Source organism: Ranitomeya variabilis, chromosome 7, assembly GCF_051348905.1.
Source record: "Ranitomeya variabilis isolate aRanVar5 chromosome 7, aRanVar5.hap1, whole genome shotgun sequence".
NCBI classification, from domain to species: Eukaryota; Metazoa; Chordata; class Amphibia; order Anura; family Dendrobatidae; genus Ranitomeya; species Ranitomeya variabilis.
The window spans coordinates 144,931,337-144,957,665 of record NC_135238.1 but is presented as its reverse complement, the minus strand read 5'-3'; the positions used below and the strand labels follow the sequence as shown (position 1 = coordinate 144,957,665).

The 26,329-nt window shown below is 44.4% G+C and overlaps 1 protein-coding gene and 1 long non-coding RNA gene across 2 annotated transcripts in view; one reads left to right on the top strand and one right to left on the bottom strand.

Moving 5' to 3' along the window:
- The window catches only part of ICOS (inducible T cell costimulator), a 45,398-nt gene extending 27,392 nt beyond the window's left edge, over positions 1–18,006 (top strand). The window contains exon 5 of the mRNA XM_077274714.1: positions 17,720–18,006. The gene's annotated coding sequence lies outside the window, so the exon portion shown is untranslated. The remainder of the gene's footprint in view (positions 1–17,719) is intronic.
- LOC143785659 (uncharacterized) lies at positions 17,685–18,531 on the bottom strand. The gene is made up of 3 exons (XR_013218047.1): positions 18,453–18,531; positions 18,111–18,213; positions 17,685–17,805 (listed from the first exon to the last, which is right to left on the bottom strand). It is a non-coding gene; the product is annotated as an uncharacterized LOC143785659 (long non-coding RNA).
- Between the last annotated feature and the right edge of the window lie 7,798 nt (positions 18,532–26,329).

Below are 26,329 nucleotides of genomic sequence, written 5' to 3'. Positions count from 1 at the left end.
GAAGAGCGAATAAGCGTGGAGGAGAGGAGGAGGTCTTGGGAGGACCAGAGATTACGTAAGGGAAGATATTGAGAGATTAGTATGGAAATATACGGAGGAGAAAGGTTATGGATGGCTTTGTAGGTCAGTGTTAGTAATTTAAACTGGATACGCTGGGAAATTGGGAGCCAGTGAAGGCAAAGAGGTGAAGCAGGAGTGTAGCGAGGAGAGAGATTAATTAGTCGGGCAGCAGAGTTAAGGATGGACTGGAGGGGTGTGAGAGTGTTAGAAGGTAGGCCACAGAGGAGTATGTTGCAGTAGTCGAAGTGGGAGATGATTAGGGCATGCACGAGCATTTTGGTAGAGTGTGGGTTGAGGAAAGGACGAATTCTGGAAATATTTTTGAGCTTGAGGCAACAGGAGGTGGCGAGAGCTTGGATGTGCGGTTTGAAGGACAGGGCAGTGTCAAGGGTTACTCCGAGGCAGCGGATTTTGGGGACAGGGGAAAGTGTGATTTCATTTATTTTGATAGATAGATCAGGTAGGGAAGATATGCGTGATGGAGGAAAGATAATGAGTTCAGATTGTCCACATTGAGCTTGAGGAAGCGAGAGGAGAAGGAGGATATGGCTGATAGACACTGTGGTATTCTGGAGAGCAGAGAGGTGACATCTGGGCCAGAGAGGTACATCTGAGTGTCATCGGCATATAGATGGTACTGGAAGCCATAGGACCTTATGAGTTGTCCCAGGCCGAGTGTATAGATTGAGAAGAGTAAGGGTCCTAGGACAGAGCCTTGGGGGACTCCAACAGAGAGGGGGCAAGATGAAGAGGTAGTATGGGAGTAGGAAACGCTAAATGTGCGGTTGGCAAGGTATGAGGAGATCCAACATAGGGCAAGGTCTTTGACCCCAAAGGAAGAGAGGATCTGTAGTAGGAGGCAGTGGTCAACTGTGCCGAAGGCAGAGGACAGGTCTAGGAGGAGGAGTATAGAGAATTGTCTGTTAGCTTTGGCTGTAAGTTATTAGTAATTTTGGTCAGGACAGTCTCAGTGGAATGGTGGGGATGAAAGCCAGATTGTAGGTTGTCGAAGAGAGAGTTAGATGCAAAGTGAGAGGAAAGTTCAGCATGGACATGCTGCTCAAGAAGTTTGGAAGCAAATGGGAGCAAAGATATGGGGCAATAGCTGGACATACCGCTTGGGTCAAGGGATGGCTTTTTGAGGATAGGTGTGATTGTGGCATGTTTGAAGGCAGAGGGGAAGAAACCAGAAGTTAGTGAAAGGTTGAAGAGATGGGTTAGGGATGGGATTAGTGTGGTGGTGAGGTTGGGGAGGAGGTGGGATGGGATGGGGTCAAGTGCACAAGTGGTGAGGTGTGATTTGGAGAGAAGATGAGCAAGCTCCCCTTCAGAGATTTTGGAGAGTGAAGTTATGGGGTTTGGGCATTGGTCTCTCATACAAAGCGGTTGTGGTGGTTGGACAACAAAGACTTGCCTCGTTTGGTCTATCTTATTTTTGAAGTGCGTGGCAAAGTCCTCGGCAACGATTAGGGAACTCGGAGGGGGCAGTGGTGGGCGGAGGAGATACGAGGGTTGTGAAGTAGGCCTGTTTATCAGAGGTGAGAGCTGATTTAAATGCCAGTGTTGCTTGTTTGAGTGCAGTGAAATCAGATAATTGTTTAGGGTATTATTTTCTCTTAATCTTTTTTGGATTAAAACACACATGAAGTAGACAAAACCTGGAGTCCAAACATTTCAACATTTCCAAAAATGGCAGACCACAGTAGAAATGTGGTAATGGCGCAGCAGCAGTCATCCATGTGCCATGCATGAGGTATCAGGGTCTGGGCCAGCATTTATAGCTTTTAATTTAAGTTTAAATTAAGATGTGGTGGGCAGGGCTGCCACTAGGAATTTCAGGGCCCCATACTGTCAAAATGTTGGGGTCCCCTTGAAACTCCACCCAGGCTCCACCCCCAGTTCCACCTCCACCCTTCAAACCTTCCACAGTTCCTCCACCCTCTCTTGGAAAAGCTCCACTTCTGGTGAATATCGGTCTGCACTTGGACTGTGGTGCATGGACCGGCCACGGGTCTCCAGATCTGAAATTTGCAGCCTCACAGCATGTATGAGGATGCTGGTCAGGAGATCGGCGCCCAGTCCATGCACTGCTGTGGGTGCACAGACCGACAGCCCCCTTTCAAAAATTACACTGTCATAATAATAAAGATGTTTCCGATCATATATACCAACTTGCTTCAGTAGTTCCCCACCCCCCTTCCAAACCCCAACCAAAACTTATAAGTTACTGGATGATCCCGAGCTGCTGCCTGATGTTATAGTTGGGCATTTGGTTTTGTAGCAGCTCAGGATCATCCAGAATCTTAAACATTCCACTAGCCTCCCCCTGGACCCTGTTGGATGTGGCCCCAGTCCCTACTAGCCTCCCCCTGGACCCTGTTGGATGTGTCCCCAGTCTCTACTAGCCTCCCCCTGGACACTGTTGGATGTGACCCCCAGCCCCCTCTAGCCTCCCCTGAACCCTGTTGGATGCAGCCCCAGTCCCTACTAGCCTCCCTCTGGACCCTGTTGGATGCTGCCTCCAGTTCCCACTAGCCTCCCTCTGGACCCTGTTGGATGCGGCCCCAGTCCCTAATAGCCTCCCCCTGGACCTTGTTGGATGCGACCCCCAGTCCCCTCTAGCCTCCCCCTGGACCCTGTTAGATACGGCCCCAGTCCCTACTAGCCTCCCTCTGGACCCTGTTGGATGCGTCCTCCAGTCCCCACTAGCCTCCCCCTGGACCCTGTTGGATGTGGCCTCCAGTCCCCACTAGCCTCCCCCTTGACCCTGTTGGATGCAGCCCCAGTCCCCACTAGCTTCCCCCTGAACCCTGTTGGATGCGGCCCCAGTCCCCACTAGTCTCCCCCTGGACCCTGTTGGATGCGGCCCCAGTCCCCGCTAGCTTCCCCCTGAACCCTGTTGGATGTGGCCCCAGTTCCCACTAGTCTCCCCCTGGACCCTGTTGGATGCAAGCTCCCAGTCACCACTCGCCTTCCCTCATCAGCCACATACCAGTATAGACACAGCCACTGTGAGCCACCCAAAGCCTCTTTTCACTAGAGAGACTCACCCTGCTCGCCCGCCCTCCGCCTGATCTACCCTCCAACTCCACCTGCTCGTTTGTCATCCGCCCCCAGTCAGAAGAACAGAACGGCAGAAGTGAAGAACTCCAAGACCACCCAACCTGAAACAGCGAGAAGGGGTTATACCACAGTGCCCACCTTATGGGGTCACACAGGGAAGAATGAGATACAGCTAAGCACATGGGATTGCATGGGAGAGGATTAGATGCACAGCTCAGCAGACAGTATCACACAGGATAGGATTAGATACATCTCAGCAGACGGGATCATAGAAGGATAGGATTAGATACACGGCTCAGTAGTCAGTATCACACAGGATAGGATTAGATACACGGCTCAGTAGTCAGTATCACAGGATAGGAATAGACGCACAGATCAGCAGAAGGTGTCACAGGAGAGGATTAGATACACAGCTCAGCAGACAGTATCACACAAGATATGATTAGATACACAGCTCAGCAGACAGTATAACACAGGATAGGATTAGATACACAGCTCAGCAGAAAGTATTACACAGGAGAGGATTAGATACAGCTCAGCAGACAGTATCACACAGGATAGGATTAGATACACAGCTCAGCAGATAGTATTACACAGGAGAGGATTAGATACAACTCAGCAGACAGAAACACATAGGATTAGATACACGGATCGGTAGTCAGTATCACACCGTATAAGATTAGATACATGGCTCAGCAGTCAGTATCACACAGGATAGGATTAGATACACGGCTCAGTAGATGGTATCACAGGATAGGATTAGGTACACGGCTCAGCAGTCAACATCGCACAGGATAGGATTATATACACGGCTCAGCAGACAGTATCACACAGGATAGGATTAGATACACAGCCTAGCAGACAGTATCACACAGGAGAGGATTAGATACAGCTCAGCAGACAGTATCACATAGGAGAGGAATAGATGCAACTCAGCAGATGGGATCACCGGAGAGACTCGCCCCCGCGTGACACACAGCAAGCTGCTCTCTCTGCTCTGGGATGAGGAAGTGGAGCAGAGTGTGACATCAGGCAGGACCATGATGCACCTGGGCCGGCTGCAGCTTTTAACCCCTTTCTGACATCTGACGTACTATCCCGTCGAGGTGGGGTGGGCCCGTATGACCACCGACGGGATAGTACGTCATACGCGATCGGCCGCGCTCACGGGGGGAGCGCGGCTGATCGCGGCCAGGTGTCAGCTGCATATCACAGCTGACATCCGGCACTATGTGCCAGGAGCGGTCACGGACCACCCCCGGCACATTAACCCCCGGCACACCGCGATCAAACATGATCGTGGTGTGCCGGCGGTATAGGGAAGCATCGCGCAGGGAGGGGGCTCCCTGCGGGCTTCCCTGAGTCCCCCGCAGCAAAGCGATGTGATCGCGTTGCTCCGAGGGTCTCCTACCTCCCTCCTCGCCGCAGGTCCCGGATCCAAGATGGCCGCGGCATCCGTGTCCTACAGGGAGGGAGGTGGCTTACCGAGTGCCTGCTCAGAGCAGGCGCTGGTAAGCCTGCAATGCTGTGAGGCAGATCGGTGATCTGACAGAGTGCTGTGCACACTGTCAGATCACCGATCTGTGATGTCCCCCCCTGGGACAAAGTAAAAAAGTTAAAAAAAAAAAATTTCCACATGTGTAAAAAAACTAAATAAAAAATAAATTCCTAAATAAAGAAAAAAAATATATATATTATTCCCATAAATACATTTCTTTATCTAAATTTAAAAAAAAACAATAAAAGTACACATATTTAGTATCGCCGTGTCCGTAACGACCCAACCTATAAAACTGCCCCACGAGTTAACCCCTTCAGTAAACATCGTAAGAAAAAAAAAAACGAGGCAAAAAACAACGCTTTATTACCATACCGCCGAACAAAAAGTGGAATAACACGCGATCAAAAAGACAGATATAAATAACCATGGTACGGCTGAAAACGTCATCTTGTCCCGCCAAAAAAGAGCCGCCATACAGCATCATCAGCAAAAAAATAAAAAAGTTATAGTTCTGAGAATAAAGCGATACCAAAATAATTATTTTTTCTATAAAATAGCTTTTATCGTATAAAAGCGCCAAAACATAAAAAAAAGATATAAATGAGGTATCGCTGTAATCGTACTGACCCGAAGAATAAAACTGATTTATCAATTTTACCAAACGCGGAACGGTATAAACGCCTCCCCTAAAAGAAATTCATGAATAGCTGGTTTGTGATCATTCTGCCTCACAAAAATTGGAATAAAAAGCGATCAAAAAATGTCATGTGCCCGAAAATGTTACCCATAAAAACGTCAACTCGTCCCGCAAAAAACAAGATCTCACATGACTCTGTGGACTCAAATATGGAAAAATTATAGCTCTCAAAATGTGGTAACGCAAAAAATATTTTTTGCAATAAAAAGCGTCTTTTAGTGTGTGACGGCTGCCAATCATAAAAATCCGCTAAAAAACCCGCTATAAAAGTAAATCAAACCCCCTTTCATCACCCCCTTAGTTAGGGAAAATAAAAAAATAAAAAAAATGTATTTATTTCCATTTTCCCATTAGGGTTAGGGCTAGGGTTAGGGCTAGGGTTAGGGCTAGGGTTAGGGCTACGGTTAGGGCTAGGGTTAGGGTTATTGCTAGGGTTATTGCTAGGGTTAGGGTTAGGGCTAGGGTTAGGGCTAGGGTTAGGGCTAGGGTTAGGGTTAGGGTTAGGGCTAGGGTTATGGCTAGGGTTAGGGTTGGGGCTAGGGTAAAGGCTACAGATAGGGTTGGGGCTAAAGTTAGGGTTAGGGTTTGGATTACATTTACGGTTGGGAATAGGGTTGGGATTAGGGTTAGGGGTGTGTCAGGGTTAGGGGTGTGGTTAGGGTTACCATTGGGATTAGGGTAAGGGGTGTGTTTGGATTAGGGTTTCAGTTATAATTGGGAGGTTTCCACTGTTTAGGCACATCAGGGGCTCTCCAAACGGGACATGGCATCCGATCTCAATTCCAGACAATTCTGCGTTGAAAAAGTAAAACAGTGCTCCTTCCCTTCAGAGCTCTCCCGTGTGCCCAAACAGGGGTTTACCCCAACATATGGGGTATCGGCGTACTCAGGACAAATTGGACAACATCTTTTGGGGTCCAATTTCTCCTGTTACCCTTGGGAAAATACAAAACTGGGGGCTAAAAAATAAGTTTTGTGGGAAAAAAAAGGATTTTTTATTTTCACGGCTCTGCGTTGTAAACTGTAGTGAAACACTTGGGGGTTCAAAGTTTTCACAACACATCTAGATAAGTTCCTTGGGAGGTCTAGTTTCCAATTTGGGGTCACTTGTGGGGGGTTTCTACTGTTTAGGTACATCAGGGGCTCTGCAAATGCAACGTGACGCCTGCAGACCAATCCATTTAAGTCTGCATTCCAAATGGCACTCCTTCCCTTCCGAGCTCTGTCATGCGCCCAAACAGTGGTTCCCCCCCACATATGGGGTATCAGCGTACTCAGGACAAATTGGACAACAACTTTTGGGGTCCAGTTTATTATGTTACCCTTGTAAAAATACAAAGCTGGGGGCTAAAATATCATTTCTGTGAAAAAAAGAGGAATTTTTATTTTCACGGCTCTGCGTTATAAACTGTGGTGAACCACTTGGGGGTTCAAAGCTCTCAAAACACATCTAGATAAGTTCCTTAGGGGGTCTACTTTCCAAAATGGTGTCACTTGGGGGTTTCAATGTTTAGGCACATCAGGGGCTCTCCAAACGCAACATGGCGTCCCATCTTAATTCTAGTCAATTTTGCATTGAAAAGTAAAATAGCGCTCCTTCCCTTCCGAGCTCTGCTATGCGCCCAAACAGTTGTTTACCCCCACATATGGGGTATCGTCGTACTCAGGACAAATTGCACAACAACTTTTGTGGTCTAATTTCTTTTCTTACCCTTGGGAAAATAAATAAATGGGGGCGAAATATCATTTTTGTGAAAAAATATGATTTTTTATTTTTATGGCTCTGCATTATAAACTTCTGTGAAGCACTTGTTGGGTCAAAGTGCTCACCACACATCTAGATAAGTTCCTTAGGGGGTCTACTTTCCAAAATGGTGTCACTTGTGGGGGGTTTCAATGTTTAGGCACATCAGGGGCTCTCCAAATGCAACATGGCGTCCCATGTCAATTCCAGTCAATTTTGCATTGAAAAGTCAAATGGCGCTCCTTTCCTTCCGAGCTCTGCCATGCGCCCAAACAGTGGTTTACCCCCACATATGGGGTATCAGCGTACTCAGGACAAATTGTACAACAACTTTTGTGGTCCATTTTCTCCTGTTACCCTTGGTAAAATAAAACAAATTGGATCTGAAATAAATTTTGTGTGAAAAAAAGTTAAATGTTCATTTTTATTTAAACATTTCAAAAATTCCTGTGAAACACCTGAAGGGTTAATAAATTTCTTGAATGTGGTTTTGAGCACCTTGAGGGGTGCAGTTTTTAGAATGGTGTCAAACTTGGGTATTTTCTGTCATATAGACCCCTCAAAATGACTTCAAATGAGATGTGGTCCCTAAAAAAAAATGGTGTTGTAAAAATGAGAAATTTCTGGTCAACTTTTAACCCTTATAACTCCCTAACAAAAAAAAATTTGGTTCCAAAATTGTGCTGATGTAAAGTAGACATGTGGAAAATGTTACTTATTAAGTATTTTGCGTGACATATGTCTGTGATTTAAGGGCATAAAAATTCAAATTTGGAAAATTGCGAAATTTTCAAATTTTTCGCCAAATATCTGTTTTTTTCACAAATAAACACAAGTTATATCGAAGAAATGTTACCACTATCATGAAGTACAATATGTCACGAGAAAAGAATGTCAGAATCGCCAAGATCCGTTGAAGCGTTCCAGAGTTATAACCTCATAAAGGGACAGTGGTCAGAATTGTAAAAATTGGCTTGGTCATTAACGTGCAAACCACCCTTGGGGGTGAAGGGGTTAAAGGTACAATGCCATTTTCCTTTCGCCGGATGCATTAACAGCACTGTAGGTGTATCTTTAAAACACCACAGTCCTGTTATGCATAGGGGGTTGGAAGCCTTGAACAAAACGTCCAGGGGCCCGATGAGGAGAAGCAAGTGGGGGGGCTCGAGATGCCAGCGTGTTTGGGCCCCCCTTTTTGTTCCTCATCACCGGGCCCCATACAGTAGTAACGGCTGTAATGCCCTGATGGCGGCCCTGGTGGTGGGTGAGGGAACGGTGTAAACCTGCTGTGCTGGGTGTTGTGAACTCTATTTTTGGGCTCCCTCTAGTGGTCACAAGCGGTACTGTGTAGTGTTGTCTTTCTGCAGGTTGCAGCATCAGCTGGTTCGTTATCCTTGGTTGGTTTCCTATTTAGCTCACCTGGATACTCAGTTCCTTGCCTGCTATCAATGTATTCAGTGCTCTTCAGATTCCTTGTGTCTACCTTGCTCCCAGTCTCTCCAAGACAAGCTAAGTTTTTGTTTGATCATTTTTTGATTATCAGTGTTCATTATGTTTTTAGTCCAGCTCGCTAAAATGTGATTTCCTCACTTGCTGGTTGCTCTAGGGGACTGAGGTTCTCCCCCCACACCGTTAGTTGGTGTGGGGGTTCTTGAAATCTCAGAGTGGATATTTTGTAAGGGTTTTTTACTAGATTCCCTTTTCTATTTTCTGCTATCTAGTATTAGTGGGCCTCATTTGCTGAATCTGCTTTCACCCCTGTGTATGTGCCTTCCTCTTACCTCACCGTTATTATCTGTTGGGGGCTTCTATATCTTTGGGGATTATTTCTCTGGAGGCAAGAGAGGTCTTTTCTTTCTCTCTAGGGGTAGTTAGTTCCTCAGGCTGGCTCGAGACGTCTAGGATTTTTAGGCACGTTCACCGGCTACTTCTAGTGTGTTTGGATAGGTTCAGATTTGAGGTCAGTCCAGTTTGCCACCTCCCTAGAGCTTGTCCTATGTTTGTTACTTAGCTGGAGTAATTTGTGATTCTCAACCACTAAGGATCATAACAGTATAGCAGGCCAAAAAGTGTTTAATGCATCGCAGAAGTGGGATAAAAAGAAGACCTGAGTACATTTTTTTTTCCCTCCCGCTTTTCCTTTGCTGCAGTCTGTTTAGCTTCTTTCATCCCCTTGAACTCTGGGTGGTTTTGAGCTCAGCTGCAGACATGAATGTTCAGACTCTGACTTCTAGTGTGGATCATCTTACTGCACGGGTGCAAAGCATTCAGGACTTTGTTATTCGTAGCCCTATGTCAGAACCAAAGATACCCATTCCTGAGTTGTTTTCTGGAGATAGATCTAGGTTTCAAAATTTTAAGAATAATTGTAAGTTATTTCTATCTCTGAGACCTCGTTCCTCTGGTGATTCCGCTCAGCAAATTAAAATTGTTATCTCCTTGTTGCGTGGCGACCCTCAAGATTGGGCCTTCTCTCTGGCGCCAGGAGATCCTGCATTGCTTAATGTAGATGCATTTTTTCTGGCTCTTGGACTGCTTTATGAGGAGCCTAATCTTGAGAATCAGGCAGAAAAAGCGTTGCTGGCTATCTCTCAAGGTCAGGATGAAGCAGAGGTGTATTGTCAAAAATTTCGGAAATGGTCGGTGCTTACTCAATGGAATGAGTGTGCCCTGGCTGCAAATTTCAGAGAAGGTCTTTCTGAGGCCGTTAAGAATGTTATGGTGGGGTTTCCCACCCCTACAAGTCTGAGTGATTCTATGGCTTTAGCCATTCAGGTTGATCGGCGTTTGCGGGAGCGCAAATCTGCTCATCCTTTGGCGGTATTTTCTGGACAGAGACCTGAGTCTATGCAATGTGACCGAACTCTGACCAGAATTGAGCGACAAAGTCATAGACGTCAAAATGGGTTGTGCTTTTACTGTGGTGATTCTACTCATGTTATCTCAGCATGCTCTAAACGCTTAAAAAAAAATCGCTAAACCTGTCACCATTGGTACTATACAGCCTAAATTTATTTTGTCTGTTACTTTGATTTGTTCTTTGCCGTCCTACCCGGTTATGGCTTTTGTGGATTCGGGTGCTGCCCTGAATCTGATGGATTTGTCGTTTGCCAGGCGCTGTGGTTTTGTCCTGGAGCCTTTGGAATTTCCTATTCCTCTGAGGGGAATTGATGCTACGCCATTGGCTGAGAATAAGCCTCAGTATTGGACGCAAATGACCATGTGCATGACTCCCGTACATCAGGAGGTGATTCGCTTTCTCGTTCTGCATAATTTGCATGATGTTGTAGTTTTGGGTCTGCCATGGCTGCAAGCTCATAATCCAGTTTTAGATTGGAAAGCTATGTCTGTGTCAAGTTGGGGTTGTCAGGGAATTCATGGCGATACTCCGTTGGTGTCTATTGCTTCTTCCACTCCTTCTGAGGTCCCTGAGTTTTTGTCTGACTACCAGGATGTATTTGATGAGCCCAGGTCCAGTGCCCTGCCCCCTCATAGGGATTGTGACTGTGCTATAAATTTAATTCCTGGTAGTAAATTCCCTAAGGGACGACTTTTTAATTTGTCTATACCAGAGCATGCCGCGATGCGGAGTTATATAAAGGAGTCTTTGGAGAAGGGACATATTCGCCCATCCTCTTCCCCTCTTGGTGCAGGATTTTTTTTTGTGGCCAAGAAGGACGGTTCTTTGAGACCTTGTATAGATTATCATCTTCTGAATAAAATTACAGTCAAATTTCAGTATCCTTTGCCACTATTGTCTGATTTGTTTGCTCGGATTAAGGGTGCCAGTTGGTTCACCAAGATAGATCTCCGTGGTGCGTATAACCTTGTGCGCATTAAGCAGGGAGATGAATGGAAAACAGCATTCAATACGCCCGAAGGCCATTTTGAGTACTTGGTGATGCCTTTTGGACTCTCTAATGCTCCTTCTGTGTTTCAGTCCTTCATGCATGACATCTTCCGAGAATATCTGGATAAATTTATGATTGTTTATTTGGATGACATTTTGGTCTTTTCTGATGATTGGGAGTCCCATGTGAAGCAGGTCAGGATGGTGTTTCAGGTCCTGTGTGCTAATGCTTTATTTGTGAAGGGCTCAAAATGCCTCTTCGGAGTACAGAAGGTCTCCTTTTTGGGTTTTATTTTTTCTCCTTCTACTGTGGAGATGGACCCAGTCAAGGTCCAGGCTATTCATGACTGGACTCAGCCCACGTCTGTTAAGAGTCTTCAGAAGTTCTTGGGTTTTGCTAATTTTTACCGTCGTTTCATCGCTAATTTTTCTAGCGTGGTTAAACCTTTGACGGATTTGACCAAGAAGGGTTCTGATGTGACTAATTGGTCTCCTGCGGCCATGGAGGCCTTTCGGGAGCTGAAGCACCGGTTGTCTTCAGCTCCAGTCTTATGTCAGCCAGATGTCTCTCTTCCCTTCCAGGTCGAGGTTGATGCTTCTGAGATTGGAGCAGGGGCTGTCTTGTCGCAGAGAAGCTCTGATGGCTCTGTGATGAAGCCATGTGCTTTCTTTTCAAGAAAGTTTTCGCCTGCCGAGCGGAATTATGATGTTGGTAATTGGGAGTTGTTGGCTATGAAGTGGGCATTTGAGGTTGTCACAGGAGAAGGCTCAGCGCTTTGCCAACCGCCGCCGCGGTGTGGGTCCCCGACTTCGTGTTGGGGATTTGGTGTGGCTGTCTTCTCGGTATGTTCCTATGAAGGTCTCCTCTCCTAAATTCAAGCCTCGCTTCATCGGTCCTTATAAGATCTTGGAAATCCTTAACCCGGTGTCTTTTCGTTTGGATCTCCCAGCATCGTTTGCCATTCATAATGTGTTCCATAGGTCTTTGTTGCGGAGGTATGTGGTACCTGTGGTTCCTTCTGTTGAGCCTCCTGCTCCGGTGCTGGTCGAGGGCGAATTGGAGTACGTGGTGGAGAAGATTTTGGATTCTCGTATCTCTAGACGGAGGCTTCAGTATTTGGTTAAGTGGAAGGGCTATGGTCAGGGGGATAATTCCTGGGTTGTCGCCTCTGATGTTCATGCGGCCGATTTGGTTCGTGCCTTCCACGCGGCTCATCCTGATCGCCCTGGGGGTCTTGATGAAGGTTCGGTGACCCCTCCTCAAGGGGGGGTACTGTTGTGAACTCTATTTTTGGGCTCCCTCTAGTGGTCACAAGCGGTACTGTGTAGTGTTGTCTTTCTGCAGGTTGCAGCATCAGCTGGTTCGTTATCCTTGGTTGGTTTCCTATTTAGCTCACCTGGATACTCAGTTCCTTGCCTGCTATCAGTATTCAGTGCTCTTCAGATTCCTTGTGTCTACCTTGCTCCCAGTCTCTCCAAGACAAGCTAAGTTTTTGTTTGATCATTTTTTGATTATCAGTGTTCATTATGTTTTTAGTCCAGCTCGCTAAAATGTGATTTCCTCGCTTGCTGGTTGCTCTAGGGGACTGAGGTTCTCCCCCCACACCGTTAGTTGGTGTGGGGGTTCTTGAAATCTCAGAGTGGATATTTTGTAAGGGTTTTTTACTGACCGCATAGATTCCCTTTTCTATTTTCTGCTATCTACTATTAGTGGGCCTCATTTGCTGAATCTGCTTTCACCCCTGTGTATGTACCTTCCTCTTACCTCACCGTTATTATCTGTTGGGGGCTTCTATATCTTTGGGGATTATTTCTCTGGAGGCAAGAGAGGTCTTTTCTTTCTCTCTAGGGGTAGTTAGTTCCTCAGGCTGGCTCGAGACGTCTAGGATTTTTAGGCACGTTCACCGGCTACTTCTAGTGTGTTTGGATAGGTTCAGATTTGCGGTCAGTCCAGTTTGCCACCTCCCTAGAGCTTGTCCTATGTTTGTTACTTAGCTGGAGTAATTTGTGATCCTCAACCACTAAGGATCATAACAGCTGGGAGCCCTGATACCTCATGCAACAATTAAAACTGCTTTTCTTCTCAGCCACACTTAGGTGTCACAAATATCAACTTCATTGACTACTATGTTTAGAAACATTTAAGGATAGTAACACAGGTAGTTGACTGAAAGTAAGAGCAGGCCTGCCAGTCTGGGAGCCCTACTGTTACAGGCTATATACATGAAGGAGACCCATGTTGGAGTACAAACATTTGCCAAAATTATTTCCACACACTGCTAAAGTGTCATCAATTTCCCTAGAATATAAATACTATAATTGCACAGTTTTTTGAAAATTTCTATTACTGTATGGTCTACTTGATTCCCTTTCTTTGGCAGTCACACAGCAGTAATATTATTATTATTTATTGTTATAGCGCCATTTATTCCATTGTGCTTTACATGTGAAAAGGGGTAAACATAATAAAAAGAAGGACAATAATCTTAAATAATACAAGTGACCAATTGGTTCTGGAGTAGGGAGGACCCTGCCCGTGAGGGATCACAGTCTGCAAGGGTTGGGTGAGGATACAATAGGTGAGGGTAGAGCTGCTTGTGCAGCGGTATGGTGGAGCAAGGATTAGTTTAGGTTGTAGGCTTGTCAGATAAGGTGGTTCTTCAGGTTCCTTTTGAAGGTTCCCATGGTAGGCGTGTGTATGATATGTTGGGGTACACAGTTCCAGAGTAGAGGGGATCTAGGAAAAATCTAGTATGTGATTGCGGGAAGAAGAGATAAAAGGGGAGTATAGGAGGAGATATTGTGATGATTGGAGGTTGTGTGCAGGTAAGTATCGTGACACTGGGTCACAGATCTACATAGAAGATAGCTTTTGGATGTCTTTGTATTCCAAAGTTTTGAACAGGAATATTGGGGCAATGTGGAGCCAATGCAGGGATTGACTGAGGGGAGAAGCTGTAGAATTGTGAGGTGACAGGTGGATTAGTCGGGCAGCAGAGTTTAGGATAGATTGTATGGGTGCAAGAGTGTTAGAAGGCAGGCCACAGGGTGGGAGGTTGCAGTAGGCAAAGTAGGAGATAATGAGGTAATGCACTAGTGTTTTTGCAGATTTATGGTTGAGGAATGTTCAGATCTGAGAGCCATTTTTGAGTTGGAGTCGGCAGGAAGTGGAAAGGACTTGGATCTCAGATTTGAACGAAAGATCAGAGCCAAGCTTGCAGACTGGGGACATTGGGCAGCCATTGACTTTGCTGAATAGGTCAGTTGGGGGGTTGAATGACATATTGAAAAGAGGATGCATTTGTCTTTATCCATGATAAGTTTTAGAAATCTAGCAGAGAAGAAATAAGAAATAGCAGACAGACATTGTAGGATTCTAGTTAGTAAAATGGTGATATAAGGTCTAGAGAGGTACATCTATGTGTCTTCGGCATAGAGATGATATTGAAAGCCGTGAGACTCCATGAGCTGTCCCAGGCCAAAGGTGTAGATTGGGAAGAGAGAGCAAGGGTCATAGAACTGAACCTTGGGGAGACACCGACAGCTACTGGACATGATGATGAGGAGGTGTGTTAGTGGGAGGCACTGAATGTACTTGTCTGTTAGGTGTGAGGAGATCCAAGATAGGGCCAAGTCTGTGATGCCAAGAAATGAGAACGCCTGAACAAAGAGGAAATGGTCCACTGTGTTGGAAGGACGGTGTATACGTCTTTTGCAAAAGTTCTCAATCAGAGAATATGTCCTTCACCACAGTCAGCCAATCATTACTGTCTATTCCAGTGGTAATTAACCAACCATACTCATGTGTGATATGAAAAATAGTGATATCAAGTTTTGATTTTAGCCAAAAAAAAACAAAGTAAAGGATAGAAGTCCCACAATAGATAACATAGAGTCAGCAAGAAATAGGAATTTAAAATTTAACATTTAATCTAAATATTAAAAGAAACAGAACAAAGACACTATTAAAATGGTACAAAAGCAGATCTGCTTCCCACAATCCACTATTGAAATTGAGGCAGAAGCAGACCTGCCTACCACACTTGGAATTAAAAAAAACCTGCCAATATTAGAAGTTGGCTACCTATTTCAGTACTACTGACATGGAAAATATACAAAGTCTGAGACAGCCTGGTAAAGTGTTATCTATCAAGGAAGATCAATAACCATGGACCACAATGGAATGATCAATTCAATATCTATGTTTGAGGAAAAAGGGAGTGATTTAAACTTTTATACGTACTTTATATCTTTACACAATCCCCTTATGGGACTTCAACCTGTGATTGATTCACCTAGGAAATACACTACAATACAATATGATAGAAGTGTATTGTGGCATGACCAATCTCTAATGAAGCACATGGTACATATGAGGGCCTTCATAAGGCCCATAGCTGCCATTGTAACCAATCGGCAAATTATGTCCTTGATGTCCGCCATATTGAAGCCTGATAAATGCTGCTCCAGCTCTTGACAGTGGTATAGTGGTATTTAATAGCTAAAGCAATTCAAAGAGAGTTATCTTCAATTGCATCACTTACTGATGGGTGTCGGGTGCATTGTATGGAGTGGGCTCAACTCCTGAGCTCGCTCCATACAGTGTCAGCACCAATCTGCTGTTCATGTAAGGCAGCAATCTTTAAGCAGATAATTAAGACTAGTTAGAAAGTTGCTTACATTTGCATACATTAAGCAAATCAACCAAAAAAAAACTGTTTGAAGATGTGCACAGTCATAAACTCTTCACAACCTTGCACATACAGATATGTGCAAGGTCGTGTCCCTGCCTTTTATGCGAGCTCCAACTCTGAGTCCCAGTTTTTCCTCGCACAAGACAGCTGATAATAATAATCATCTTTATATAGCGCTAACATATTCCGCAGTGCTTTACAGTTTGCACACATTATCACTCACAATCTAAATTCCTATCAGTATGTCTTTGGAATGTGGGAGGAAACCCACACAAACACGGAGAGAACATACAAACTCTTTGCAGATGTTGTCTTTGGCAGGGTTTGATCCCAGGACGCCAGCACTGCAAGGCTGCTGTGCTAACCACTGCGCCACCGTGCTGCTGATCTGATCAGCTCTCATGGGCTTCTAACATCCGCGGGTGGTTCCAAAATCCATTTGTGTCTGGTAACCAGTAAAATGTTGCTGTCAATCACTGACAGGGGCATTTAAAACGCGCCAGCCGGAAGGGTGTCACAAGTCGGCAACCTGTCACGTGATTTTGTGGGGCGCTTATTGGCTGTCATGACAGCCGGCAGTCTGCAGAAGACTCAAAATAAAAAAATCATGGCTCTTGGAAGAAGGGTAACAAGACTCGAAAGCGCAAAAAATGAAAATCGCAGTGTGATGAAGAGGAGATTAAAGCTGGAACTAAAGTATTAAATATAGATAGTGGACTGTATTGTCTAGAAATATTAAAAAGAACAGTATTATTAATTTTATAAAAATGGGGTTCTGCTTGGCGGTGACCCAATAATTAATTATTCTTCAATACCTATTTATACACAGGACTGTAAACTACAATACAGGAAAATGTTTCATACTTTGCATAGAAGAGGCTTCTTTATTGTAAAAACTGTGAGACTATGGAACCCTCTGCGTAAAAAAAGGGAATTAATTGAAAGCTTTTAAAAAAGGCAAACTGTGCCACCTTACTATACTAATATGTTTATTTATAGATATTGTGGTTGCTTTTATGTGTTTATTGTTTGTATTTCTGAAAATAGTAATGTCATTTGATTTAGACTTTGATCTTATACACATTTGAGGTTTTGTTTAGAGGTTCCATCTAGTATTTGGGGAGCACAGAGCTATTATTCCTATCAAATGTGATAGGTACTGTGACAGAAGTAAATGACCGACAATTTTAAATAAGCACTCCCTTCTATATATGTTTTATTAAATGTGTATTAATATACTCCCCTACTGCTCCTATCCTGCAGATTAACCCCACACCGGCAGGTTAACTGAATTTGTTTACATGACAGATTCCCTTTATTAGGATTTTTTTGAGTGATAATGGCATCCATCATGTGACTGATACAGAACCACAATGCAGATGTGAACATGCCCATTGGCCTTGCTATCTTATATTTTATGTGATTGGTTTCTGAGATAGTTATAAACAATTCTATTGCACTTGACTAAGAGGGTCACTATTGGTCACTATTGTGCCCTTTTTAAAAAAGTTATTAGTTGTTTAATATTATTTTAAAATTGTTCTAAATGATTTCATAATAATTTTTTATAAACATGAGAGCTTCATGCTTCTAACTTACAGCACTGTATTTAAATGTTACAATTCTAGGAAAGCTTATCAAAGACAAATGTTTGCAGCTTGCATCAAATTCAATGTCTGTAAACTTCTAGGCTTCCACTAATAGAACTTGCATTCAGAAAATCAGACAAGGGATGTAATAGAGAGCCCTAAATATGCAATCACAGTGCACAAATAATGTTAGCATACATTGATGGAATAATATCGCAATAGAATGTTAGAAAAATACTGCATCTCAGTAATGGAATAACATCTGCAGAGTTTGCAGTTTAGGACCCTGGGGCTTCTCTCTTCAGAATGTGTCTATTCAATCGTAAAGAACAAATGTTTTTGAATTGCTTACTTAGATTCAAAACCATTGGTTATAAATGTTGATAATGAACTTTAAGTTTTATTATTGCCTTACAAGAACCCAGACCAAAGAACCCAAGTTACCTTGGTATGCTGGTAATTGCACAATTTCAGTTTTATTTTTTATTTCTGGTTAAAAAGTGGTATTTTTTATCTTCTAGGTGGAATGGAGATCGATACTGCAAGCCACAGACTTTTGTTTGCTACTCATGACCACAGGATTTTGCATATCCTTCTGTTTTATCTGCTGAAGAAAGCTGACTCATTTGTTTCACTTTAAACTTCATGTACTTAATGTCAACTACTACTATGTAAATTCCCAAAAATGTATGGCTCAATCATTTAATTTAAATATATTTTTTTCTTTTTATTTTGCCACCCCACAGTCTTAATCAACATAGGTGAAGAAATAGATGTATATACAAAATGAATGATGATACTAGTAATTAATAATAAAAAAATCTAAAAAAATGAGTAATTTTTTCAATTAAAAATTCTGTATAAAACATTTAAAAATATTAGTACAAGTAAAGACACACAATCAGGTCTTACCCATTACACAAAGACGAGTCTCATATCCGACATATATGCATGATAGAGATGAACAAATTCAAATTCACCAACTTTGCAGAATTTTCCTCCAAAATTAATTTTGCTGCAAATAAATTAGAGCAAATCTCAATACTGTAAAGATTGTAATTGCTTAGAAAATACACACAGGGGAAAGAGGGAGGGAAAGAGACTTCCCTGACCACAGAGTTACACTTTACAGGCAAAAGAGAGCGAGAGAGAGCATGAACCCCACTGACCATAGCAGCTTATAGCAAAAGAGGAGAGAGAAAGAGAACCTCAGTGATCATAAGAGATTACACACTACAGAAGAGGAAGACTTACCCTGTGACTCTGGAGATGAACAACGACTCTGAGGTACAAACTGTGCTACACTGGGAACTGCTGATATGTGATGGCCCCGGTACTGAACACTACTGTGCAAGGTATGATGTCATAGATGCAGGGCTTTATGGGGGCTTGCGCAGCAATGGAAAGTTATGTTAGCCCACTCTCTGATGCTTCAGCAGCCTGAGAAATGGTGCCAGCAAAATATTTTTTGTGTGATCAATGAACCCATTCTCAAAATGTTCGAATTCACATGCAACTGCCAATTTCAGGAAATTCGACTCAAACTTGATCTCTTGGGGATTGATCCACACAGCTCTATTGGATGTTAAGGTAACTTCACACTAAGCAACGCTGCAGCGATACAGACAACGATGCCGATCGCTGCAGCGTCGCTGTTTAGTCGCTGGAGAGCTGTCACACAGACAGCTCTCCAGCGACCAACGATTCTGAAGTCCCCTGGTAACCAGGGTAAACATCGGGTTACTAAGCGCAGGGCCGCGCTTAGTAACCCGATGTTTACCCTGGTTACCATTGTAAAAGTTAAAAAAAAAAACACATACTCACATTCCGGTGCCCGGCGTCCGCTTCCCTGCACTCCTCCTGCATCCTGTGTCAGCACCGAACATCTCCGGCATCTCCCACAGAGCGGTGACGTCACCGCTCTGCTTTACGGCCGGCACTTACACAGGATGCAGGAGGAGTGCAGGGAAGCGGACGCCGGGCACCGGAATGTGAGTATGTGTTTTTTGTACATTTACAATGGTAACCAGGGTAAACATCGGGTTACTAAGCGCCGCCCTGCACTTAGTAACCCGATGTTTACCCTGGTTACCAGTGAAGACATTGCTGGATCGGTGTCACACACACCGATTCAGCGATGTCAGCGGGAGATCCAGCGACGAAATAAAGTTCTGGACTTTCAGCAACGACCAGCGATCTCACAGCGGGATCCTGATCGCTGCTGCGTGTCAAACACAACGATATCGCTATCCAGGATGCTACAACGTCACGGATCGCTATCGTTATCGTTGTAAAGTCGCTTAGTGTGAAGGTACCTTAACTCCAAAGATTGAGAGACAATTTTTAATCTGTTAAACTTAAAAATATGTTGTCTTGGTTCAAAAAGTAAATTTCCTGGGATATAGTGGGAGAAACAATTATTGGATCCATTGCTGATTTTGCAAGTTTGCCCACTGACAAATACATGCACAGTCTATAATTTCAAGGCTAGGTTAATTTTAACGTTGATAGATAGAATATCAAAAATACAATACAGAAAATCACATTGCATAAATTATATAAATTTATTTTCATTTTGCAGTGAGAAAAAAGTGTTTGATCCCTCTGGCAAACAAGACTTAATAATTAATGGCAAAACCATTGTTGGCAAGCGCAGTAGTCAGATGTTTTTTGCAGATGATGATGAGGTTTGCTTACATGTCAGGAGGAATTTTGGTCCACTCCTCTTTGCAGATCATCTCTAAATCATTAAGATTTTGAGGCTGTCACTTGGCAACTCAGAGCTTCAACTCCCTCCATAAGTTTTGTATGGGATTAAGGTCTAGAGTCTGGCTAGGCCAAACCATGACCTTAATGTGCTTTTTTTAGCCACTGCTTTGTTGCCTTGGCTGTATGTTTTGGATCATTATCTTGCTGGCAGACTGAGCCATGACCCATTTTTAATCAATTCGTAGATAAGAAAAATAGGGGCTGACTTGAAATCCAAAGAAAAAGGCCCCTAAAAATTAACTTTTATTATTATTTTAAACGTATATAGGACTAACAATTCTAAAAAGACATGGCAGACAAAGATACTGAAGGGTATATAGGGAATGTGGTCAGGGTTAGACTCGTTTTGCCAGACAGCAATACAGATGGACCTGTCATGTCCCTAGTCACCCCCTTTACCTATCCCTACCTGAAGCAGAGGTTAGAACCCTAATTTTACCAAAGTGGCACCCCCACGCAATGTTAGTGTCCCTCATAATCCTAATTATTGTTGTGCTATGCCCAGCATTTCTGCATGTTATCTCTTCTCCCTCCATGCATGTACGACGGCTTACTCACCTCCACAGCCCACGGCGCAGCTCCCAGCACGTTTCTGCTTCTGCCTCTTTCATCCTCCATGCACACCGCACTGTGACCCAGCAGCATGTCTAAGGAACAAGTGTGTGTGATCATGTGTTCTTAAAGGGACAGCGTGCACATGATAAATGCTCCCAGTAACTTCTGAGAGGCATTTAATTAAAGTGCATTCACCTGCAACGTGTCTCCCAGCCAATAGCTGGGATACATCTTACATTAACCTAGCTGCCACCCTGGAGGCTGAAAACACACACCAAAGCTGGAAAACTTATCCCTTTGGTCATCCAGTCTGCACTCTGTGAATCTGTCCCAACTGTCTGTCCTGTCAGAAATTGTCACAAGAGGCTGTTCTGTCTGAACTTGTCCCAAGTGGCCATTCTGCTTTGTCTTAGAATCCGAAGTAATGTCTCTGCCCTTTGGAGTCAGCATCTAGTGCTGGATATTGCCCTGGTCTGTGGCACAGTGGGTCCACGAACCACGTGTGCCATCTAGAAGTGTTACAATTATACCCTATCCAAATTCAAAAATACACAGTACAGATAGTAAAAGAATGGAAAAAAGTATGCATATTTAAATAAGAATTCACATGACAGTTTAGAACAGATGTTGTATAGCTACAGTGGATACGGAAAGTATTCAGACCCCTTTACATTTTTCACCTTTTGTTTCATTGCAGCCATTTGGTAAATTAGAAAAAGTTCATTTTTTTCTCATTAATGTACACTTTGCACCCCATCTTGACTGAAAAAAAATGAAATGTAGACATTTTTGTATATTTATTAAAAAAGAAAAACTGAAATATCACATGGTCATAAGTATTCAGACCCTTTGATCAGACACTCATATTTAAGTGTCATGCTGTCCATTTCCTTGTGATCCTCCTTGAGATGGCTCTACTCCTTCATTTGAGTCCAGCTGTGTATAATTAAACTGATAGGACTTGATTTGGAAAGGCACACACCTGTCTGTATAAGAATCAACAGCTCACAGTGCATGTGAGACCAAATGAGAATCAAGAGATCAAAGGAATTGGCCAAGTAGCTAAGGTTCCTAAGAGCACAGTGGCCTCTTTAATCCTTAAATGGAAGGAGCTTGGGACCACCAGAAGTCTTCCTAGACCTGGCCGTCCAGCCAAACTAAGCAATCGTGGGAGAAGAGTCTTGGTGAGAGAGGTAAAGAAGAACCCCAACATCACTGTAGCTGAGCTCCAGAGATGCAGTAGGGAGATGGGAGAAAGTTCCACTAAGTCAATTATCACTGCAGCCCTCCACAAGTCGGATCTTTATGGCAGAGTGGCCCAACTGAAGCCTCTCCTCAGTGCAAGACATATGAAAGCCCTCATAGACTTTGCTAATAAACGCATGAAGGAGTCCCAGACTATGAGAAATATGATTCTCTGGTCTGATGAGACGAAGATAGATCTTTTTGGTGATAATTCGAAGAAGTATGTTTGGAGAAAACCAGGCACTGCTCATCACCTGCCAAATACAATCCCAACAGTGAAACATGGTGGTGGCAGCATCATGCTATGGGGGGAGTTTTTCAGCTGCAGGGACAGGATGACTGGATGCCATTGAAGGAAACATGAAGTACAGAGATATCCTGGATGAAAACCTCTTCCAGAGTGCTCTGGACCTCAGACTTGGCCGAAGGTTCACCTTCCAACAAGACAATTACCCAAAGCACACAGCTAAAATAACAAAGGAGTGGCTTCAGAACAACTCTATGACCATTTTTGACTGGCCCAGCCAGAGCCCTGACCTAAACCCAATTGAGCATCTCTGGAGAGACCTGAAAATGGCTGTCCACCAACGTTCACCATCCAACTTGATGGAACTGGAGAGGATCTGCAAGGAAGAATGGCAGAGGATTTCCAAATCCAGGTGTGAAAAACTTGTTGCACTTGTTGCATCATTCCCAAGAAGACTCATAGCTGTACTAGCTCAAAAGGTGCTTCTACTCAATACTGAACTTAAGGTCAGAATACTTATGACCATGTGATATTTCAGTTTTTTTCCTTTTTAGTAAATTTGCAAACATTTCTACATTTCTGTTGTTTTAATCAAGATGGGGTGCAGAGTGTACATTAACCCCTTCCTGACATCCGACGTACTATCCCGTCGAGGTGGGGTGGGCCCGTATGACCGCCGACGGGATAGTTGTTATGACCCCAATGGCGAGGGTCTCAGAGGAACGTGGAAGTCTGCAGAATACAAAAATCCAGCTCATAGGGCAGTGGTAACTGGGTTGACCATATATCTACTCCTAACGCCAACACTAGAAGTAGCCGGGGATCATTCCTACGTTGATTCTAGATGACACGCGCCAGCCGGAGAATCTAACTACCCCTAGTAGAGGAAAACAAAGACCTCTCTTGCCTCCAGAGAAGGGACCCCAAAGCTGGATAGAAGCCCCCCACAAATAATAACGGTGAGGTAAGAGGAAATGACAAACACAGAAATTAACCAGGTTTAGCACAGAGAGGCCCGCTTACTGATAGCAGAATAAAGAAAGGTAACTTATATGGTCAACAAAAACCCTGTCAAAATCCACACTGGAAATTCAAGAACCCCTGAACCGTCTAACGGTCCGGGGGGAGAACACCAGCCCCCTAGAGCTTCCAGCAAAGGTCAGGATACAGATTAGGAACAAGCTGGACAAAAAATACAAAACCAAAACAAATAGCAAAAAGCAAAAAGCAGACTTAGCTGATATAACTGGAACCAGGATCAGTAGACAAGAGCACAGCAGATTAGCTCTGATAACTACGTTGCCAGGCATAGAACTGAAGGTCCAGGGAGCTTATATAGCAACACCCCTAACTAACGACCCAGGTGCGGATAAAAGGAATGACAGAAAAACCAGAGTCAAAAAACTAGTAACCACTAGAGGGAGCAAAAAGCAAATTCACAACAGTACCCCCCACTTAGTGAGGGGTCACCGAACCCTCACCACGACCACCAGGGCGATCAGGATGAGCGGCATGAAAGGCACGAACTAAATCGGCCGCATGAACATCGGAGGCGACCACCCAGGAATTATCCTCCTGACCATAGCCCTTCCACTTGACCAGGTACTGAAGCCTCCGCCTGGAGAGGCGAGAATCCAAGATCTTCTCCACCACGTACTCCAACTCGCCCTCAACCAACACCGGAGCAGGAGGCTCAGCAGAAGGAACTACAGGCACAATGTACCGCCGCAACAAGGACCTATGAAATACATTGTGAATAGCAAACGACACAGGAAGATCCAGACGAAAAGATACAGGATTAAGGATTTCCAATATCTTGTAAGGACCAATAAAACGAGGTTTAAATTTTGGAGAGGAGACCTTCATAGGAACAAAGCGGGAAGAAAGCCATACCAAATCCCCAACGCGTAGTCGGGGACCCACACCGCGGCGGCGGTTGGCAATTCGCTGAGCCCTCTCCTGTGACAACTTCAAGTTGTTCACCACATGATTCCAGATCCGCTGCAACCTATCCACCACAGAATCCACCCCAGGACAGTCAGAAGGCTCCACATGACCCGAAGAAAAGCGAGGATGGAAACCAGAGTTACAGAAAAAAGGCGAAACCAAGGTGGCGGAACTAGCCCGATTATTAAGGGCAAACTCAGCCAACGGCAAGAATGTCACCCAATCGTCCTGATCAGCAGAGACAAAACACCTCAAATAAGCCTCCAAAGTCTGATTGGTTCGCTCCGTCTGTCCATTAGTCTGAGGATGGAAAGCAGACGAAAACGACAAATCAATGCCCATCCTACTACAAAAGGATCGCCAGAACCTGGAAACGAACTGGGATCCTCTGTCTGACACAATATTCTCAGGGATGCCGTGCAAACGAACCACGTTCTGGAAAAACACAGGAACCAGATCGGAAGAGGAAGGCAGCTTAGGCAAAGGAACCAAGTGGACCATCTTGGAGAAGCGATCACATATCACCCAGATAACAGACATGCCCTGAGATAGCGGAAGATCAGAAATGAAATCCATGGAGATATGTGTCCAAGGTCTCTTCGGGACAGGCAAGGGCAAGAGCAAACCGCTGGCACGAGAACAGCAAGGCTTAGCTCGAGCACAAGTCCCACAGGACTGCACAAATGACCGCACATCCCTTGACAAGGAAGGCCACCAAAAGGACCTGGCCACCAGATCTCTGGTGCCAAAAATTCCCGGGTGACCTGCCAACACCGAGGAATGAACCTCGGAAATGACTCTGCTGGTCCACTTATCAGGCACAAACAATCTGTCAGGTGGACAAGACTCAGGCCTATCAGCCTGAAATCTCTGCAACACACGTCGCAGATCCGGAGAAATAGCTGACAAGATAACTCCATCCTTAAGAATACCAACAGGATCAGCGACTCCAGGAGCATCAGGCACAAAGCTCCTAGAAAGAGCATCGGCCTTCACATTCTTTGAACCTGGTAAATACGAGACAACAAAATCAAAGCGGGAGAAAAACAATGACCAGCGGGCCTGTCTCGGATTAAGGCGTTTAGCAGACTCGAGATACATCAGATTTTTGTGATCAGTCAAGACCACCACACGATGCTTAGCACCCTCGAGCCAATGACGCCACTCCTCAAATGCCCATTTCATGGCCAACAACTCCCGATTGCCCACATCATAATTTCGCTCGGCAGGCGAAAACTTCCTAGAGAAAAAGGCACAAGGTTTCATAACAGAGCAACCAGGGCCTCTCTGCGACAAAACGGCCCCTGCTCCAATCTCTGAAGCATCCACCTCAACCTGAAAGGGAAGTGAGACATCGGGCTGGCACAAAACAGGCGCCGAAGTAAACCGGCGTTTCAACTCCTGGAAAGCCTCCACGGCAGCAGGAGCCCAGTTAGCTACATCGGAGCCCTTCTTGGTCATATCCGTCAAAGGTTTCACAATGCTAGAAAAATTAGCGATAAAACGACGGTAGAAGTTAGCGAAACCCAAGAACTTCTGAAGACTCTTAACTGACGAGGGCTGAGTCCAATCAAGAATAGCTCGGACCTTGACTGGGTCCATCTCCACAGCAGAAGGGGAAAAAATGAACCCCAAAAAGGGAACCTTCTGTACACCAAAGAGACACTTTGAGCCCTTGACAAACAAAGAATTTTCACGCAGAATTTTAAAGACCAACCTGACCTGCTCCACATGCGAGTCCCAATTATCAGAAAAAAACAAAATATCATCCAGATAAACAATCAAAAATTTATCCAGATACTTCCGGAAAATGTCATGCATAAAGGACTGAAAAACTGAAGGCGCATTGGAGAGCCCAAAAGGCATCACCAAGTACTCAAAATGACCTTCGGGCGTATTGAACGCGGTTTTCCATTCATCACCTTGCTTAATGCGCACAAGGTTGTACGCACCACGAAGGTCTATCTTGGTGAACCACTTGGCACCTTTAATCCGGGCAAACAAGTCAGACAACAGCGGCAAAGGATACTGAAATTTGACAGTGATCTTATTTAAAAGCCGATAATCAATACAAGGTCTCAAAGATCCGTCCTTTTTTGCCACAAAAAAGAATCCCGCACCAAGAGGGGAAGAAGACGGACGAATATGTCCTTTCTCCAGAGACTCCTTGATATATGAACGCATAGCGGTATGTTCAGGTACCGACAGATTAAACAGTCTTCCCTTAGGAAATTTACTGCCTGGGATCAAATCTATAGCACAGTCACAGTCCCTATGAGGAGGCAATGCACTGGACCTGGACTCGCTAAAGACATCCTGATAATCAGACAAATACTCCGGAACTTCCGAAGGCGTAGAAGAAGCAATA